Raw genomic sequence first — 21461 nt, forward strand, 5'->3', positions numbered from 1 at the left:
GGGACAAACAGACAGTAGAAGGCGTGACCGACCTGTCAATCCAGACAGGAAGGCCACGCCTTCAGAAACATCAGCTGATAAAAGATGCGTCACCAATTAACATCCGGTGACACTCTGAGGAAGACGACAGTCGTACGTCGAAACATGTCAGGTAAACAAACCCAAAAACTAGATGTCTGATAAAAAAGAAAAAAAAAAAAACTAACTATAGTGATGTGTCCAACTAGGAAGTTGATGGTGGATCTTAAATGCTCTGTTGTATAATCTAGCAATTGGTTCTGTGATTTCTTTTGTAGTGAGAGACCAAATAGGAAGACAATAAGATAATGTTGAAAGAATAATTGCGTGTAAATATGTGTGTGATACTGAGGGTGACAAATATGGTCTGATCTTACTATAAACATATAGCTTCTGATTAAATTTACTTGCTAACTTAATTGTATGTTCTCTGTAAGTAAGATGTGAATCCAAGATCACACCAAGATATTTATAGGTTTTTGTGGTCACAAGGTTTTGATTTGAAAGGGTAATAGGGACAGAGATGGACAGGCTTTTCCTTTGGGAATAAAAATACATACATTCAGTCTTCTTGACGTTGATGGTTAAATGATTTGTTTCCAGCCAATCATGAAGATGCTGAAGGTCAGATAATAGTTTTAAATTAATAGTGTTAGGGTCAGAATCTCATCTCATCTCATTATCTCTAGCCGCTTTATCCTTCTACAGGGTCGCAGGCAAGCTGGAGCCTATCCCAGCTGACTACGGGAGAAAGGCGGGGTACACCCTGGACAAGTCGCCAGGTCATCACAGGGCTGACACATAGACACAGACAACCATTCACACTCACGGTCAATTTAGAGTCACCAGTTAACCTAACCTGCATGTCTTTGGACTGTGGGGGAAACCGGAGCACCCGGAGGAAACCCACGCGGACACGGGGAGAACATGCAAACTCCACACAGAAAGGCCCTCGCCGGCCCCGGGGCTCGAACCCAGGACCTTCTTGCTGTGAGGCGACAGCGCTAACCACTACACCACCGTGCCGCCCAGGGTCAGAATCAGAAAGAAAAATAACAGTGTCATCGGCATACAACAAACAGTTTGAGAATTTACAAATGCAAGGAAGATCATTTATATACAGCAGGAAAAGTAACGGACCAAGTATACTACCTTGGGGGACACCCATATTACACTCTAAAGAGTCAGATCTTTCATGACCAATCTTAACAACTTGTGACCTATTAGTAAGATATGAAGACAGCATTGAGATCACAGAAGAAGATAACTGAAATGAGATAAGTTTGTCCAACAGAATCTGATGGTTTACAGTATCAAAAGCTTTACGGAAATCAATAAAAATAGCACCAGTTATATGGCCTTTGTTTAAAGAGTGTCTAATGTGTTCTGTAAATAATAATAGTGCCGTCATAGTTGATCGCTTGGCACGAAAACCATGCTGGGAGTCATTGAGCCAGTTTCCATTTTCAAGGTAAAAACTTAGTTGATTACAGAGAATTTTTTCAAGTAATTTGGACATTACTGGAAGGATTGATATGGGTCTATAATTTGATATACTAGTGGGATCATCAGATTTAAAGATTGGAGTGATTTGGGCAGTTTTCCAATAAGAAGAAAAAGTAGAGAACCTAATACAGAGATTTATAAGATGATGGAACATAGGTATGAAAGTGCTAACATGAGTAAACAGAAAGCTAGTATTTAAACCATATATATCACAAAAATGAGAGTTTTTCAAGGAATTCATTACTTTAAGCAGTTCATCCTGTGTGATCTCAACAAATGAGAACTGATCAGGTGTTAAAGAAGAAACACCAATATGATGAGAGGGAGTTGCAAAATTAGATGCAAGTTCTTTCACAGATGTAACAAAATAACCATTAAAAGCTCTTGCAATCTTTTCTGAATCAGAGATAAGTGTACCATTAAAAGAAATCTGAAAATGTGTATTCTTATTCTTTACATTGTCTCCTGTAATAGTTTTAAGTGTCCGCCATAGTGCTTTAGGATTAGAGGCAGCTTGAGTTATTTGATCTTTAAAGTTGGCCACCTTTGCCTTACGCAATTCAGCGGAACACTTATTTCTTATCAGTATGAAATCATTTTTACTTTCAGCTGTTTTGTTTAATCTATAAGTTTTTAAAGAAGCAGCTTTTTGCTTAAGAAGCTGTACTAGTTCTAAATTAACCCATGGTAGTTTCCTCTGTCGAACATGCAATTTAACAACAGTGGTGAACTTTTCACGTACTGTCTCAATTTTGGTGTGAAATTGGGATAGAATTTGGTCAGGGTTATCCAAAGATAACTCATAATCCTAGTTGATGTTACTAATTTCATCATTAAACTGGGGCAGTTTAGAGTTTGGTATTTTTGTTAAGAATTGAGGAGTGTGACTTTTGGGGGGCTTAATATTTTTCCTTATAGCAAAAATGAGTGAGTGATCAGAAATCGCAGCGTCTATTACTCCAGATATTCCATATTTAGAAGGCTGATTTGTCAAAATTAAATCCAAAACTGAACTACGGCTTTTACTATATCTGGTGGGGTCTTTAATTAATTGATGAAGACCAAGCTTCAGTGCTGCAGCTTTTAACGGTTTTGAGGAACCATCCTGCCAATCCATATTAATATCACCCACTATAATGAGCTCTTTCATAGTGACTGATTTAATTATGCTCATAAGCTGCGTTGTGTAGACAGTTGCATTGACATTTGGGGGTTTATAAGTAACAATAATTGTAATCGCGTGTTGCGAAGTTAATTTTAGAACTAATTGTAATGACTCTGATTCCATTTCGAACGGTAAGATAGAGTGCGCATATTTCTGATGTATATAAATAGCGACTCCGCCACCAGTTTTATCAGTGCGGTCTCTACGGTACAAAGTGTAATTATCTATTGAAAGAAATGAGTCAGGGATATTGGATGTTAACCATGTTTCAGAAATTGCCATTACATGAGCTTTAGACTGCTCAAGCAAGATTTTAATTTCGTCTAATTTAGGGGCTAGACTTCGTGTGTTTAAATGACAGATTTTAAGACCTCGGACCCTTCCAAGCTGACATATTGTTGTTGGTACTTTTCTAGGACGCGATGTTCTACGTGCTTTAACAATGACAGTGTCAGAATGTGGATCAGAGGTTAAGGGTAGAGAAATCGGAGTTATAAGGTTTTGAGGTAAATTAAGGAGGTCATTTGCAGCAGAGGGCAAACTTTGTGTTTGTAACATTGTATTAAATAAACCGAGTCTGCAACAGTTTACATGATGAGCATACAGTCCCCAGAGATGCAATAGAGTCGGCAGGAAAACATTAAAATCAGGTCCCGGGTTAAGTTCAATATTTCCAATATATAAGAGAAGAGATATCAAGAGTCTCGAAGAGGTTAAAAAAGAGGTTAAAAAATATTTCACCCTTTTATCACCAGAATCCTTTGAATTTATCAGAGCCAGTGCATTTTTAGGAACCCATTGGTGGAAAATAAGGGCGCGTGTTGAGAAAGTCAATATCTGATGAAAAGGTGGTTGATAAAAGTAACCAGAAACAAACCAGTACTTGTAGTCCCAGGTGTCGGAGAAAATGGTTTGCGGTAGAAGGAGCTGAGTTGACTGGCTAGATGATAGACCCACATGCAGATGTCTGTGTCGCCCAGCAAGAGCTACATGCCTCAATTTGCCAGGTGACCATTGTTGGTGTAGATCGGAGCAGTCTCCGTGCCAGCCATCAGATCGGGCCTCCAAGCAGGCCATCAGCCCCTCGCAACCCCTGACTGCAGTAGGGTAGGATCTCCAGAATGCACCAAGCCCCGGCACGCAACAGGCCACTTGCCAGCTCTGCGACGTTGGGTATCCGACCAACCGGGTAGGGCTTTCACTTCCACAGCTAGGCGGGCAACACAACAGGCCGCAAGGTGAGTGACTATGGGCGCCAGCAGATGTACTTGCAAACATGTAGAATCCCAGCACAATAATAGCGATGGCACAGATGGGTCGATTCGGATACTTATGTAGTAAATCCAACTTAGTTGGTATAGTTTGAGGAAGAGCGCACCGAGCTATTTTGCAGCGTGACTTGGTGGTTTGAGCTTTGTTTGTTGCCCATAATATATGATTTAGGCAGGCAGACAGCTGTGGCAAAAGTGATAGTAGTATTACAGCGCAGCTGACAAAAAACAGACCTGCAGACATCCGAATTGTCAGATACAGAGAGTTTGTTTGCTGCAATATTGAGGAGCCACCTGCAGCTATGTCTGCTGCCGCCATCTTTTTGCAGATCTCATTTCTGAGCAATATAGTGCTGAGATATATTTAATAAATGCATACAAGCTCCAGCACCATTTTAAATCATGGTTAATGCTTTTAATTATAATGACCTTGTTACGCTATCAGCTTATGAACTGCAGACAGGAGTGTTAGTTCATTGTTGGCGCTGTCCTGGCACTGTGCTTCTCCAGAAATGATCCAGAGATACTGTTCTCTTCAGGAAAATATACTCTATTTAAAAGATTTTCATTTCCTTTTTTTCTCCTTGAGCATGCCAGCTTTAGTCAAAGCTCCGCGCCCAGAACCTACAACAGTTCAACTTTAGTCAGGATTGTCATGGCATCACTTTTCAACTGATGGAAAACCAGGTGGTTCATATTCATTTACAAGAACGTTCATAAGCTCAGTCACTGTCTGTTTTTCTTGATAACAAGCTCTTATTTCATGCTAACCACCAGTATGAGCATATTAGCATCGCTGGATAAAACATAGGCCCTTCAGCTGCTTGAAAGCCAAGTTATAACATTGTAGGCACACAATTTACCCTACAAAATTAATTAACATAATAACTTCAATGTATAATGATTTATCTGTATGATCAAGAGATTTTTTATTGCAATTAAAAATATATATGTATTTACTTGATTTGTTATGGAAATTCAGCCTTTGAAACATTTTGGAACACAGCTGATAATTTTGCATCCTGCTGTACCCCCAGGTTAAAGAGGCAGCTTTGGGTCCAAAGGGTCACCAGTTTGATTCCCGGGACCAGCAGGAAAAACGTGAGGGGTGTTGAGTGAATGAACAGCACTTTCCCTCCCTCTGTATAATGGCTAAAGTGCCCTTGAGCAAGGCACCTAACTGTCAACTGCATGCCGGGTGCTGGTGCATAGCTGCCCACTGCTCTGGGTATGTGTGTGTGCTCATTGCTCACTTGTGTGTTTACTGCTTCAGATGGGTTAAATGCAGAGGAGGAATTTCACTCTGTGCTTAAGTTTGTGCTTGAGTGTACATGTGAGAAATAAAAGCTTCTTGTTTCTTGTTAAGTTTTGCGAATGATTATTTTTGCTCACAGGAGAATTATCTGGCTGTGCTGGGCGTTTGCCAATTTCAGACTGATTTCAAAGTGTCTATAAAATGACTGATATGGAAACACAACCAAGCTTTCTGGACCAGAAGGTAAATAGGTTTTCTCAGCTAGATAATACACTTGTGCTGGGACCATGGCTTCATCATGTTCTACAGTAGTGCTTGAAAGTTAGTGAACCCTTTAGAATTTTATATATGTCTGCACAAATATGACCTAAAACATCATCAGATTTTCACACAAGTCCTAAAAGTACATAAAGAGAACCCAGTTAAATAAATGAGAAAAAATATTATAATTGGTCATTTATTTACTGAGGAAAATGATCCAATATTACATATCTGTGAGTGGCAAAAGTATGTGAACCTCTAGGATTAGCAGTTTATTTGAAGGTGAAAATTGAGTCAGGTGTTTTCAATCAATGGGATGACAATCAGGTGTGAGTGGGCACCCTGTTTTATTTAAAGAACAGGGATCTATCAAAGTCTGATCTTCACAACACATGTTTGTGGAAGTGGCACGAACAAAGGAGATTTCTGAGGGCATCAGAAAAAAGTGTTGTTGATACTCATCAGGCTGGAAAAGGTTACAAAAACATCTCTAAAGAGTTTGGACTATACCAATCCACTGTCAGACAGACTGTGTACAAATGGAAGAAATTCAAGATCATTGTTACCCTCCCCAGGAGTGGTTGACCAACAAACATCACTCCAAGAGCAAGGCATGTAATAGTCGGCGAGGTCACAAAGGACCCCAGGGTAACTTCTAAGCAACTGAAGGCCTCTCTCATATTGGCTAATGTTAATGTTCATGAGTCCACCATCAGGAGAACACTGAACAACAATGGTGTGCATAGCAGGGTTGCAAGGAGAAAGCCACTGCTCTCCAAAAAGAACATTGCTGCTCATCTGCAGTTTGCTAAAGATCACATGGGCAAGCCAAAAGGCTACAGAAAAAATGTTTTGTGGATGGATGAGACCAAAATATAACTTTTTGGTTTAAATGAGAAGTGTTATGTTTGGAGAAAGGAAAACACTGCATTCCAGCATAAGAACCTTATATCATCTGTGAAACATGGTGGTGGTAGTATCATGGTTTGGACCTGTTTTGCTGCATCTGGACCAGGACAGCTTGTCATCATTGATGGAACAATGAATTCTGAATTATACCAGCGAATTCTAAAGGAAAATGTCAGGACATCTGTCCATGAACTGAATCTCAAGAGAAGGTGGGTCATGCAGCAAGACAATGACCCTAAGCACACAAGTCGTTCTACCAAAAAATAAAGTTAATGTTTTGGAATGGCCAAGTCAAAGTCCTGACCTTAATCCAATCAAAATGTTGTGGAAGGACTTGAAGCGAGCTGTTCATGTGAGGAAACCCACCAACATCCCAGAGTTGAAGCTGTTCTGTATGGAGGAACGGGCTAAAATTCCTCCAAGCCGGGGTGCAGGACTGATCAGCAGTTACTGGAAACATTTAGTTGCAGTTATTGCTGCACAAGGGGGTCACACCAGATACTGAAAGCAAAGGTTCACATACTTTTGCCACTCACAGATATGTAATATTGGATCATTTTCCTCAATAAATAAATGACCAAGTATAATATTTTTGTCTCATTTGTTTAACTGGGCTCTCGTTATCTACTTCTAGGACTTGTGTGAAAATCTGACGATGTTTTAGGTCATATTTATGCAGAAATATGGAAAATTCTAAAGGGTTCACAAACTTTCAAGCGCCACTGTAATATACAGTATATATATATATATATATATATATATATATATATATATATATATATATATATATATAAAATTCACAAATGCCCATAGTCCAGCTGAATGATAATTAAATTTTGGGTTTTTGTTGTTTCTGAGTGTGTTTTTTTTTTTTGCTTTTTTGTTTGTTTGTTTGTTTTTGGGGGGGGTTGTGTGTATAACTGTCTTGCAGTATGTAGCAGAGGAGTGCTTGGTCAGCTTATCCTTTAAACCTTTCTTTTCACACTTTCTTTGCAGGAGAGTGCATAGAATTAACAAAAAAAAAAAGCTTTGAAAAATCAAAACTCATCATTTGAAGTGTCAGTCATGACTACATCACACCTGTTGACTTTTTTTTCCCCAGACGTTTGTATAATTCTCCCAAATAATGGAGAGTGCTGAAGAGAAGTGAAGAAGAAGTTAGAATAGATGGAGGAGAGCAGGATGTCAGGAGTGATTTGTGGCAGGTTTCCAACAAGAGTGAAAGGGGAAATGTACAAGACAGTAGTAAGAGCAGCGATGTTGTATGGCTTGGAGACAAAAAGACAGGAGGCTCAACTGGAGGTAGCCGAGTCAAAGATATTGAGATTTTCATTGGGAGTCACAAAGTTGGACAGGATTAGAAATGAGTATATTAGAAGGACAGTACATGGAGGATGGCTTGGATTGAGATGGATTGGACATGTACAGAGGAGAGATCCAGGGTATATTGGGAAAAGAATGCTGGAGATGGAGTTGGCAGGTAGAAGGAAAAGAGGAAGAGCAAAGATGAGATTTATGGATGTGGTGAAGGAGCACTTGAGGACGGTTGGTGTGACAGAAAAAGATATGGAGGACAGGAGGAGATGGAGGGACATTATCCGATATGGAGACCTCTAACTGGAACAGTCAAAAAAAGAAGAACAGGAAGACAGAGTCATCTATATCCCCTGCCCTATATACCAACTATATACCAAGTTTCAAGATATTATTTGTCACATTTTTTAAATTCTGCTGCAGGAAACCAATCCTACCTCTTTATACTGACCTCAGCAGCCCATGACATAAACCCACCGGACCTTTGGTCCAGGTGAGCTAAAAATTTAAATTTCTCACGTTTCTTAGTATCAAAAGGCACATATACATTACTTAATCAACACATCTACCAACTTTCAAGACCATAGTTTTCAAGTTGTGCTCTGAAAACAAAACCTACCCCTAAGACTAACCTGAGAGACAGTATGAAATTGTTTCCATGGAAACATGAAAAATTAAAATTTATCAAAAAATCTTAGTATGAAAAGGCACATCTACATCACCTTGTTAATATGTATACCAAGATTCAAATCTGTATCATGAATAGTTTGGGATATATGCTCCGGAAACGAACATTGCTCTTAGAAACTAAGTAAAAATCTATTTTTTATGTAAAAAATTTTTAAAATACTTTTTTTTTCAAAAATCCAAAATAGCAAATGGCACCAGTACACATGTTGCTTGATATGCCTACAAAGTTTCATGAAGATATCTTCAGTAGTTTTAAAGATATGTCCCGGAAGTGAAAACGTGACTGGATGGACTGGATGGGGTCATGGGAGTGCAGCGAGTCACATTATCACCTCACAGCTCCAGCTTTCTCCATGTAGCTTTGTACTCAGCTCCAGTATGACAGCTGCTGGGTAAATGATAAATCTCCCCTCATTGTGAATGATTGTGGATGGTGCCCTATGATGGACTGGCACTTTATTTTTCAATGCACCCCTTTAATGGTCCTGAGGGCATAGGTCTCAAAGCTGAGAACATGGGTGGCTAAGGTCCTGCTGCGAGGCCAGGTCTCAGCGTCAGAGAGCAGCACAGATAAAACCACAGCATTGATGCATTGGGAGAGGTCACGTCATCTCCATAGTGGTCTCCAAAGGCGTCTCATGATGCCTGTCACCAGTCCACGTCGCCTATTGATCTCAGTGAGGAGGTTGTCATTATTGGTGACTTCTGATCCCAAGTAAACAAATGACATGATGAACTCAATGTGATCGATGCCAATGACAATGGGTGATGGGTCAGGACCATCACCTATATGCATCAGCTTGGTCTTGGACCAGTTGACATGTAACGCAAGCCTGGATGCCTCCTCATCAAAAGCATGAAGTGCTCCCTTCAGTTCTGCCAATGAGCAGCAGAACAACGTCATGTTGTCAGCATAATCCAAGTCTGTTGGGTGGTAGTCTCCGAGCTGGACACCTGGGAAGCGGTCACAGACTGCAGTCATCAGGTGGTCTATGATGCTCTTAAAGTATTGAGGTATTTCACCCACGTGACCAAGTCACGTGATGCAGCCATTTTGGACAGCACGCTTAAGTCCTTCAGTGCAAGGCGGTATGAGATGGTGGAGACCTTTGCACATTTTAACAAGAAAGTAAGCTGTGATTCGTGTTAAATTGGATCTGTCTTTTATCACAAACACTGTACCCAGCCTTGGTATGGAGCCCTGTTTATTTATTTCTGTGTCCCGTTTCTTTCTAGCCTCTATTATTGCGTTTTATGTCTGATGTCTGCTACATGCAACCCTAGACAAATTAACACTGCCTTGTTTCACTGCTCAGATGGGTTAACAAACACTGACCCATTTACTTTTTGCTATATATTTTATCAAAATTGCGTTAACTGATAAACTAACCTGAAATGAAATGATCACTGCAAAGTCTGGAGTACTCTGTTGGCTCCCAATCCTGTCTCTTCACAGCTGCAATCCATTTGGCCCTCTTGTCTGGGTCAGTAGGAAACCGGTAGTGATGTGTCGGTCGCGAACGATCCGGTTCAAAGAGCCGGCTCTTTGAAGTGAACGACGGGAGCCGGCTCTTCGGTGGGAGCCGAGTTGGGGAGCCGAATTAGTTTTTTGTCCTTAGGTGCCTCAGAGAGAGAGACTTTCACAAAAAAGTTGCTGTCCAATTGCGTCTTTGTGTTGTCTATTACCATTCAAAGGAAAAAAAGTAGCATGGTGTACGCCTACTTTTTTTGGTTGGGGGAGTTGATGTCATTCACAGCTGCGAAAATACGAAAATCGGTGTAATGCTTAAAGCTGTGGAGCGCAGGGGAGAGGAGCCTGTGAGGCACCTGAGGAGGGGAAAATCAGCTGTGTATTTTATATTGGTAATATAACACAGTTTTGCATTATGTTTGTGAGAAAATAATTTATTAATTGGTAAGTAAGTTTTATTTCCATAGCTAGAACATTGTTACACTGCTATACTTTACAAAGCTTTACAATGGCTACAAAAACTAAAAAATAAAATGGAAAACATCCTATTGATAAAATATAAATAATAATGTAATTAATTAACTAGTTAATTGCAGCAATTAAATCAAAAATAAAATCTCAGGAGCCGTTTGGGAGCCGAAAGAGCCGGCTCCTTTTAGTAAGAAGAGCCAAAAGAGCCGGCTCCCGAAAAAGAGCCGAAATTCCCATCACTAGAAACCGGTAAAAGGAGCGTCCTGCACGCTGTCCCTGTCTGTTGTGGCAGCCCACAGCACAACAAGCAAACACCATGGTTATTTATAGAGTGCTTACTGACAAATTAATCTATTCTAGGTGTCTGTAACACGTTTTTTTTCAAGCTGGTTCTCCCTCTCTGTCTGCAGCGTTAGTATGTAGCTTGACGTTCAAAATGGCGGACACCGGGGCGTCACGTGACCCTGTGACGTCAGGTGAAATACCTCAATACATGTTTACTGTGACTAATCTGGAATAAATTTAGCTAACACAATTAATGTGTTTGCATGGTGGCTAAAATGATCACACTGTTTCCTTAATAGAAATATCCTCAAATGTCTAATGACATGAGTTCCTGTACAGTACATGCATTCAATAAGGTTAGTGCAATATTGCTGTAGGTTCAAACTGTTTATTTCTGAAAGAAATCCATGCACATACTGTATCAGTGTATTTCAGAGCCACAGTAGATCTCACATTGCTTGAACAGAGCTGGAGATAAGAGGAGTGTTCGTTTAAAGTGCTCGGGGATGGAGTAACACCTCTCCAGACACCGTCATAAAGCAGATCCACAGCTGTTTAAATTGATATAATAACTGAATTCTTTTTTTTTTATTATTTCATTTCTCTCTCCTTCACCCTCAGGCGCTTATTCTGAGGTGAGGGATATTTATTTATTTATAACACACACACACACACACACACACACACACACACACACACACACACACAAAGAGATGGCAGGAGTGGTGCCGGGGAACAGGGACTCTTAAAGGTCTTTCTTTCTACCTGAAAATAAAAGACGTCTGCTGAGTCATGCAGCTAATATGACAAACCACTTTTTCCATCCCACTCTCTTTTTTTTCCCCTGTTCTCTCCTCTTCAGGTCACCATCTCAACGAGCCAGTGGGGACCTTGAAATACTCTTCCTAAAACAAGCAAATCAAGAAAAACACATATATCTGCTAAATAATACTGCTACTAAAATAAACAACTGCCTACTACTAGAATAATACTGCTTCTAAAAAACAGCACTGCTCCTGAAACAATACTGCTGCTAAAACAAAACTGTTGCTAAAACAAAACATTAACACTGCTAAACCAAAAAACAATACCTCTGCTAAACTAATCCTGCTGCTAAACCAATACTGCTGCTAAAGCAAAACAATAACACTGCTAAAGCAAAACAATAACACTGCTGCTAAATCAAAACACTGCTACTAAAACAAAACAATACTACTGTTAAAACAATACTACTGCTAAAACAATACTGCTGCCAAAACAAAACACTAACACTGCTAAATCAAAACACTGCTGCGAAACCGAAACAATCCTGCTGCTAAATCAAAATACTGCTGATAAAACAAAACAATACCACTGCTAAAACAAAACACTACTGCTAAACAAAACACTGTTGCTAAAAGAAAACAATACTGCTGCTCAACCAACACAGCTGTTAAAACAAAATAATACCACTGCTAAAACAAAACAATACTGCTGTTAAAACAATACTACTGCTAAAACAAAAAACACTGCTGCTAAAACAAAACTGCTGCCAAAACTAAACAATAACACTGCTAAATCAAAACACTGCTGCAAAACCAAAACAATGCTGCTGCTGCTACCGTGAATCAAAATACTGCTGATTAAACAAAACAATACCACTGCTAAACAAAACACTGCTGCTAAAAGAAAACAATACTGCTACTCAACCAACACTGCTGTTAAAACAAAATAATACCACTGCTAAAACAAAACAATACTGCTGCTAAAATAATACTGCCACTAAAACAAAACAATACTGCTGCTAAAACAATACTGCTGCTAAAACAAAACAACACTGCTGCTAAACCAGTGCTGCTGCTAAAACAAAACAATACTGCTGCTAAACCAATACTGCTGCAAAAACAAAGCAATACTGCCACTCAAACAAAATAATATTGCCACTCAAACAATACTGCTGCTAAACCAATACTGCTGCTTAAACAAAACAATACTGCCACGCAAACAAAACTACGGAAGCCGAGAGAGGCCCTTCATATAATCCTTTTTTTTTTATTCACCTTGTTATCCCGAGATAACGACATAATTTATTCAGGATCTCGAGAAAACAACACAACTAATTCGAGATCTCGAGAAAACAAAACCATTATTCCGAGATAACGACAAAATTAATTCAGGATCTTGAGAAAACAACACAACTAATTCGAGATCTCGAGAAAACAAAACCATTATTTCGAGATCTCGAGAAAACAAAACAATTATTTCATGATCTCGAGTAAACAGCTGAGAAATGGTTCATTCAGGTACACCAAGAGACTTGTGCTATGCTGACTTTGGGGCTATTTCTCATTCTGTATAGACGCAACTTTGGTCATTAGAATGTCTGGAATAATCGATCACCTAATAAGGCAATATTTTGATCAGGGGTTGACACAGGGAGAGATTGCATTAAGTCTTTTAATAAGGGATAATTTCAAAATTAGTCCACGGCACCTCCGCAGAAGACTGGCCCGGCTTCGTCTCTACCGATGGAGATACAGTGATCCAGCTGAGGTCGTAGATTTAATTGTGTTCTCGAGATCTCGAAATAACGGTTTTGTTTTCTCGAGATCTCGAATTAGTTGTGTTGTTTTCTCGAGATCCTGAATTAATTATGTCGTTATCTCGGAATAACGGTTTTGTTTTCTCAAGATCTCGAATTAGTTGTGTTGTTTTCTCGACATCCTGAATGAATTATGTCGTTATCTCAGAATAACGGTTTTGTTTTCTCGAGATCTCGAATTAGTTTTGTTGTTTTCTCGAGATCCTGAATGAATTATGTCGTTATCTCAGGATAACAAGGCGAATAAAAAAGATTATATGAAGGGCCTCTCGCGGCTCCCGTACAAAACAATACTGCTGCTAAACAATACTTCTGCTAAAATAAAATAAATCAATACTGCTGCTCAAAAAATACTAAAACTGCTGTTAATTACCTACTGCTAGAACAATACTACTTCTTAAAAAAACAAACAAAAAAAAATGCTGCTCCTAGAACACTAATGCTGCCCTAAATAAATAAATAAATAAATAAAACCGGGCGGCACGGTGGTGTAGTGGTTAGCGCTGTCGCCTCACAGCAAGAAGGTCCTGGGTTCGAGCCCCGTGGCCGGCGAGGGCCTTTCTGTGTGGAGTTTGCATGTTCTCCCCGTGTCCGCGTGGGTTTCCTCCGGGTGCTCCGGTTTCCCCCACAGTCCAAAGACATGCAGGTTAGGCTAATTGGTGACTCTAAATTGACCGTAGGTGTGAATGTGAGTGTGAATGGTTGTCTGTGTCTATGTGTCAGCCCTGTGATGACCTGGCGACTTGTCCAGGGTGTACCCCGCCTTTCGCCCGTAGTCAGCTGGGATAGGCTCCAGCTTGCCTGCGACCCTGTAGAAGGATAAAGCGGCTAGAGATGATGAGATAAGATGAGATAAATAAAACCACTGCTAAAACAAAATCATTTCTGTTGCTAAGACAAAAACAGTACTGCTGCTAGAACAATGCTGCTGAAAAATAAAGTGTCACTAAAACAGTACTGCTGTTAGAACAAAATAATCCTTGCCGGTAAAGCAAACTACAATAAATGCTGTTGCTAAAACACGGGCGATTGCTCTAAGACAACGAGGGAGGTTCAGCCTCCTCTAAAAATGCCCTTATAACTTTAATGTGTGCGTGAGTTTTTCCCCCTCGTGACAGCGCGATGCAGCGCAGCCTCAGTGGGCTTCAATGGCATTTGGGAGCTCTGCGCTTTTCAATATCAAAATGCAAGACGATTATTGGACAAATACTGCGAAAACGCCCGCCCACGGAGTCTCACGGACTCCCAGCCTCAGTGGACTTCAACGGCATTTGGGAGCTATGCGCTTTTCAATATCAAAATGCAAGACGGTTATTGGACAAATACTGCGAAAACGCCCGCCTACGGACTCCCAGCCTCACATGGGAGGGACATGGCAGTTTCCACGAGGAGACTGGTGATTGGTGAAAGCGGCCGGATATTTTCTTTGATTGACAGCTCGTTTCAAATATAGACAGGCAGCGGTGAATCTCAGTTCAGTCCCATGCGGATTCGCAAGTGTTGTGGTGTATTGTAAGAGATCAGCTTACATTTTGATTTCATTCATTACATATGGTTTCTACCAGCTTTTTTAGTTTGTATATATTTTCATTGTAAATAAAGTGTAAATATAGTGTTGTCAAGTTTGCTATCTTAGTTCCAGAAATGTCGTTTATTTGAGTGACTGAACTTGAACTTGAGGGGGCTAGTCAGCTAGCAAGAAAGCTGCGCATGGATGCCAAGCATTGTTGATTTAATTTTGGCGAAGCCATTTGCCAGTCTTCCTTTCGAGGAAAAAATTAAAATTAAAGAGCAGGGTAGATCAACGCCTCAAATTGACTTGGTGAAAAAGGTAGGGAATAATACTCGTTCCTTTCAGCTCTCCTGGTACGAGAAAGTGAATTGGCTAACAGCAAGTGACCCACATCAACAACAATAAATAGGCTACTTTAGTAATATGTCATGGATGGACCAAAAATATAGAATCTATTTAAAATGTTTATGCTGAGTATATTATATTGGAATATATATTTTTCTGGATATGAATTAAACACAGCTACAATTTGGAAAACATTTTTAAACAAAAACACAGCCGAGAACATTTCACACTACAGACCTGGATTAAAAGTGAAGGGTTACCAAAATTGTCAATAAAACATTTCTCAGTCAAAATAAGTAAAATATAGGGAAAGTGTCATTGAATGAAATGTGTGGCACCCAGCTCTACTGCTGAGGTTCCTGACAAAGAGCTGCTTTCAATAATGATCAATTTTTAAACAACATGCCACAATTTTAAAATATAAAATGTGAAAATATACCCCTCCCCCCCAACACCACCATTATGTATATTGGACAGTAGGCTAATGGGCCAAAAGAACCTGTTATTTCACAGTTTGTGACCCTGCCAACAATCAGCCAGATCAGAGGCAAGAGTATGGGCAAAATTGATGTTTTTTCTTTTAAAATCTGGAAATATCGTAACCGACCAGCCTCCCCTGTTTGAAAGACTACCAGCCGCCACTGTGCTAAAACAAAAAACAACACTGTTGCTAAGATGAAAAGTCCTACTTCCAGAACAATGCTGTTACTTCAGCAATCCTGCTGCTAAAACAAATATCGATCCTATTGCTAAAACACAAAAATACTGCTGCTCAAGCAAAAGTGTTGCTGAGACAAAAAAAAATCAATACTGTGTCAACAGTGGAATCGGCATCGAACTACAACCCCATTACCCCACCCTGTCTACACACACGGGCAGCACGGACTCCACACACTCACTGTGAAGCTTCTGCTCTGTGTTTGTTTACCAGCCATCACTAAGATGTTCTATCGTTATAGTCTTTCAGCTTTTATCTTGTTCCTTGGTTTTTTTTCTCTCTCTCTTGTTTGTTTGTACATCGCCTGGCCTCACTCTGTTCTCTGACCCTGTTGTTACTTCATGTATTGGATTTGTCTTAAAGTTTCATGATAAACCTTTTGTGTATCTGCTGCCTGACAAAAAAAAAAAAAAAGTGCTGCTGCTCAAACAATATCTTATCTCATCTCATCTCATCTCATCTCATCATCTCTAGCCGCTTTATCCTTCTACAGGGTCGCAGGCAAGCTGGAGCCTGTCCCAGCTGACTACGGGCGAAAGGCGGGGTACACCCTGGACAAGTCGCCAGGTCATCACAGGGCTGACACATAGACACAGACAACCATTCACACTCACATTCACACCTACGGTCAATTTAAAGTCACCAGTTAACCTAACCTGCATGTCTTTGGACTGTGGGGGAAACCGGAGCACCCGGAGGAAACCCACGCGGACACGGGGAGAACATGCAAACTCCGCACAGAAAGGCCCTCGCCGGCCCCCGAACCCAGGACCTTCTTGCTGTGAGGCGACAGCGCTAACCACTACACCACCGTGCCGCCCTCAAACAATATCACCTTACGTTTTTTTATTAATCAACAAATATCAGTAAATATCGATGTGAGATGTGGTCAGTATCAATATCAATATTGATATGGTCTGTTTCTTGCTATTTCTCTTTTTTTATCACTTTATAATTTTACTATGACACCAGTATGACTGAAAAGCAAAAAATAAAAATCCTTGCCAATATGAGTCTCTTTTTTTATATTATTATTTCATCAGCTAAGTGAATGCAATCAGAATCAGCTGACGTATTAATCAGAAAGTTTCTATTCAGGAGATTCAGACAGGAAGTACACGCCTGCCTGCCTGCCTGCCTGCGGCTTCTTTTCAGATTCGGAACAAATAGCAGGTGGGTTTAAGCAGGAACGAATAAACTGATCTTGGTAAAGCAACGTTTCATTAAAAAAAAAAACTTCCTGTTTTCAAAAGATAAGCTCTGGTGTTTGATTCTGGAGGCTGAAAGCAACATGTGAGTAGATCATGAATGAAAAAAACAGAAATTAAAAGAAAGAAAGAAATGTGCGCTCTTCTGAAACATCACAAGAGCTTTGAACTATTTTTGTGTAGTATTTTTTTAACCTACTCTGTGTGAAAATAGCTGTTTTTATATTTAAAAGTGAATGAATGACAGAAAGAACATGGGTAAAATCTCTTCTAGAAGGTTCTCCATGATGCAGCATGATCATATTCAAAAGAGAACAAGGAGAAAATGCTGTGACTAAAATGCTACTGACGTTCGTGTGGAAGTTCATCCTGAAGTACAAAACATATTTAAAGGGATCCTTCAGCAGATTTACTCTGAAACTTATGTGAAGTAAAAGTATTTGTAGATTTCAACAGTCATTTTCTGAGACCAAATAGTGTTCTAGAATTATTAATTTTTATTAAAATACCAGACGGGCCTCCCACGGAAGTGACGTATGCGATGACGTGGCATAGTTTAGTGGAAGCTTGAAGCAACTCTGCTGTTTATATCCTCTGCTTACATCATGGTTTTGCTAGTCAAGTTTGAATGAATCATCTAATGAGACGCTTTCATCACCGAACAAAGAACGCTGAATAATCTTGTCTTCAAAGACAACTGTCTCTGTCTGGATTTCAACACTGACTGGTTTATCTGTTTGTACAGCAGCAATATCCCTCTTTCTGGTCAATTCACTTTCCAAGCACATAAATGAAAACGAAACTGAAACTACCATGAAATAAAACTTCGGAAATTTCAAATGAGTGAGTTTTATGCAAAACATTCTGAGTAATTCTCTTATCTGGAGTGTAGTCAACTGTACCTGAAGCTCAGTTGAATGCTCCATCTCTTGGTCCATCAGTGATTGTTCTTTAATGTCTGTGTTTTTCTTTGTTACCCATATTTTCTTCCAGTATACGCTGAAGAGTCGACAATGCATTGGAATACCGATTACAATTCACCAGGTAAGACACCAATAATATACCAGGGGCAGATCCAGACTGATGTGCGTGCGGAAATATCTGTGCACCACTTGGCATCGGTCATGGGGCGTTTGTTTACTTTACCACTAGCCAGCTACATACGCCCAACCAACAGACCGGGCCAAGCTGCGGTCGTAGCAGGCCGTGGCTGCCCTCTTTGGAAAGGGCTCAGCATACTCTATACCCCTGTAAATACCAGATCCATAGCGATCTGGTAAAATCAGTGAAAATATTTCTGCAAATGTGCATCTGTCAGATTCTTGGGCTGGATCCATCCCTGTATATGACAAAGAATCATGGTAGAGCAAAGTCTCTGTTGCCGCTCAACACTGCATCAGCAGCCTTTTGGAGCTGAACGAAGGGCAAATATTTTTGGCATGGCATCCTCTTTTATTTTTCTTTTTATTCTGGAAGCCCCATTAATCTTGCTTTTAATTCTGTCGATTCATCAAAACAGGATCATTCAAAATGTTCGGAGCAGAAGTAGGGCACCACAGGCAGATTGTTTTGAGGTCTTCCGATGACATGAATCCATTTCTTGTGAATAGTCAGCTGATTCTGGCCAGGAAAATGCTGAAAAGATATCTTCTTTTACAGCCCCGATTCCAAAAAAGTTGGGACAAAGTACAAATTGTAAATAAAAACGGAATGCAATGATGTGGAAGTTTCAAAATTCCATATCTTATTCAGAATAGAACATAGATGACATGTCAAATGTTTAAACTGAGAAAATGTATCATTTAAAGAGAAAAATTAGGTGATTTTAAATTTCATGACAACAACACATCTCAAAAAAGTTGGGACAAGGCCATGTTTCCCACTGTGAGACATCCCCTTTTCTCTTTACAACAGCCTGTAAACGTCTGGGGACTGAGGAGACAAGTTGCTCAAGTTTAGGGATAGGAATGTTAACCCATTCTTGTATAATGTAGGATTCTAGTTGCTCAACTGTCTTAGGTCTTTTTTGTCATATCTTCCATTTTATGATGCGCCAAATGTTTTCTATGGGTGAAAGATCTGGACTGCAGACTGGCCAGTTCAGTACCCAGACCCTTCTTCTACGCAGCCATGATGCTGTAATTGATGCAGTATGTGGTTTGGCATTGTCATGTTGGAAAATGCAAGGTCTTCCCTGAAAGAGACGTCATCTGGATGGGAGCATATGTTGCTCTAGAACCTGGATATACCTTTCAGCATTGATGGTGTCTTTCCAGATGTGTAAGCTGCCCATGCCACATGCACTAATGCAACCCCATACCATCAGAGATGCAGGCTTCTGAACTGAGCGCTGATAACAACTTGGGTCGTCCTTCTCCTCTTTAGTCCGAATGACATGGCGTCCCTGATTTCCATAAAGAACTTCAAATTTTGATTCGTCTGACCACAGAACAGTTTTCCACTTTGCCACAGTCCATTTTAAATGAGCCTTGGCCCAGAGAAGACGTCTGCGCGTCTGGATCATGTTTAGATACGGCTTCTTCTTTGAACTATAGAGTTTTAGCTGGCAATGGCGGATGGCACGGTGAATTGTGTTCACAGATAATGTTCGCTGGAAATATTCCTGAGCCCATTTTGTGATTTCCAATACAGAAGCATGCCTGTATGTGATGCAGTGCCGTCTAAGGGCCCGAAGATCACGGGCACCCAGTATGGTTTTTTGGCCTTGACCCTTACGCACAGAGATTCTTCCAGATTCTCTGAATCTTTTGATGATATTATGCACTGTAGATATGTTATGATATGTTCAAACTCTTTGCAATTTTACACTGTTGAACTCCTTTCTGATATTGCTCCACTATTTGTCGGCGCAGAATTAGGGGGATTGGTGATCTTCTTCCCATCTTTACTTCTGAGAGCTGCTGCCACTCCAAGATGCTCTTTTTATACCCAGTCATGTTAATGACCTATTGCCAATTGACCTAATGAGTTGCAATTTGGTCCTCCAGCTGTTCCTTTTTTGTACCTTTAACTTTTCCAGCCTCTTATTGCCCCTGTCCCAACTTTTTTGAGATGTGTTGCTGTCATGAAATTTCAAATGAGCCAATATCTCATCTCATTATCTCTAGCCGCTTTATCCTTCTACAGGGTCGCAGGCAAGCTGGAGCCTACCCCAGCTGACTACGGGCGCAAGGCGGGGTACACCCTGGACAAGTCACCAGGTCATCACAGGGCTGACACATAGACACAGACAACCATTCACACTCACATTCACACCTACGGTCAATTTAGAGTCACCAGTTAACCTAACGTGCATGTCTTTGGACTGTGGGGGAAACCGGAGCACCCGGAGGAAACCCACGCGGACACGGGGAGAACATGCAAACTCCACACAGAAAGGCCCTCGCCGGCCCCGGGGCTCGAACCCAGGACCTTCTTGCTGTGAGGTGACAGTGCTAACCACTACACCACCGTGCCGCCATGAGCCAATATTTGGCAGGAAATTTCAAAATGTCTCACTTTTGACATTTGATATGTTGTCTATGTTCTATTGTGAATACAATATCAGTTTTTGAGATTTGTAAATTATTGCATTCCATTTTTATTTACAATTTGTACTTTGTCCCAACTTTTTTGGAATCGGGGTTGTATCATCCTTCTTTTTAGTATAATTTTGGTATTTATATGCTGTGCAATGAGGCAGTGTTGTAGTCGAGTCACTAAACCTAGAGTCCGAGTCCAGTCTCAAGTCCCCAGTGTTCAAGTCCAAGTCATTAAAAAAATTTTGAGTCGAGTCCGAGAACAAGACTCCAACCGCACCATTTGATGGTGGCTGTTTCCATGCCATAAATATTAATTTGTTCCTGAACATGAAGTATGAACAGGTGAATGTGCTACTCTTTGTCAGGGAGTGTGAAGTATTCTGTCAGAGATGGTTGGGAGATGGATGGAAGTGCAGAAGGTGTGTTTATTAATACAAGAGAAGATAGGTAGGCAATCCAGAATGGCAGGCAAATTCATAAAAACTGTGAAACAGGCAATAGGTTGAGTGAGGCACAAACAGGCTATCATAGACTCGGCAGTATCAAAGACGAGAAAGAGGAAATCAGGGATCAGGAAACCAAACAAGGAAATGAGGCTCAGTAACATGTCAGCAACACAACTCAATACTTCGCAAATTAAGTGTGTTTTCATAGTTTTTATATCGGTGCACTGATTGCACCTTAATCCTGTGCAGGTGCGAGTTGTTTACGGTGCACGTGCGAGAGTCCGCTTGGCGCATGCACTGTCCAGAGCGCCCGAGAGTCTACCTGCTGCACACGCCATGGCGCGCAGGTGTGACACTCTTACATGAAATTAGTACAAAAATTTATTTAGGTATAAATATCTTATGTCAAATTATTATGGCATGTTACAAAAAATAAAGAAAAAGTCAGAGTCCTCGTCTTCAGTTTACGAGTCTGATTGCAGTTAATGCACA

The sequence above is a fragment of the Neoarius graeffei genome, chromosome 2 (assembly GCF_027579695.1).
Source record: "Neoarius graeffei isolate fNeoGra1 chromosome 2, fNeoGra1.pri, whole genome shotgun sequence".
Taxonomy (NCBI): Eukaryota; Metazoa; Chordata; class Actinopteri; order Siluriformes; family Ariidae; genus Neoarius; species Neoarius graeffei.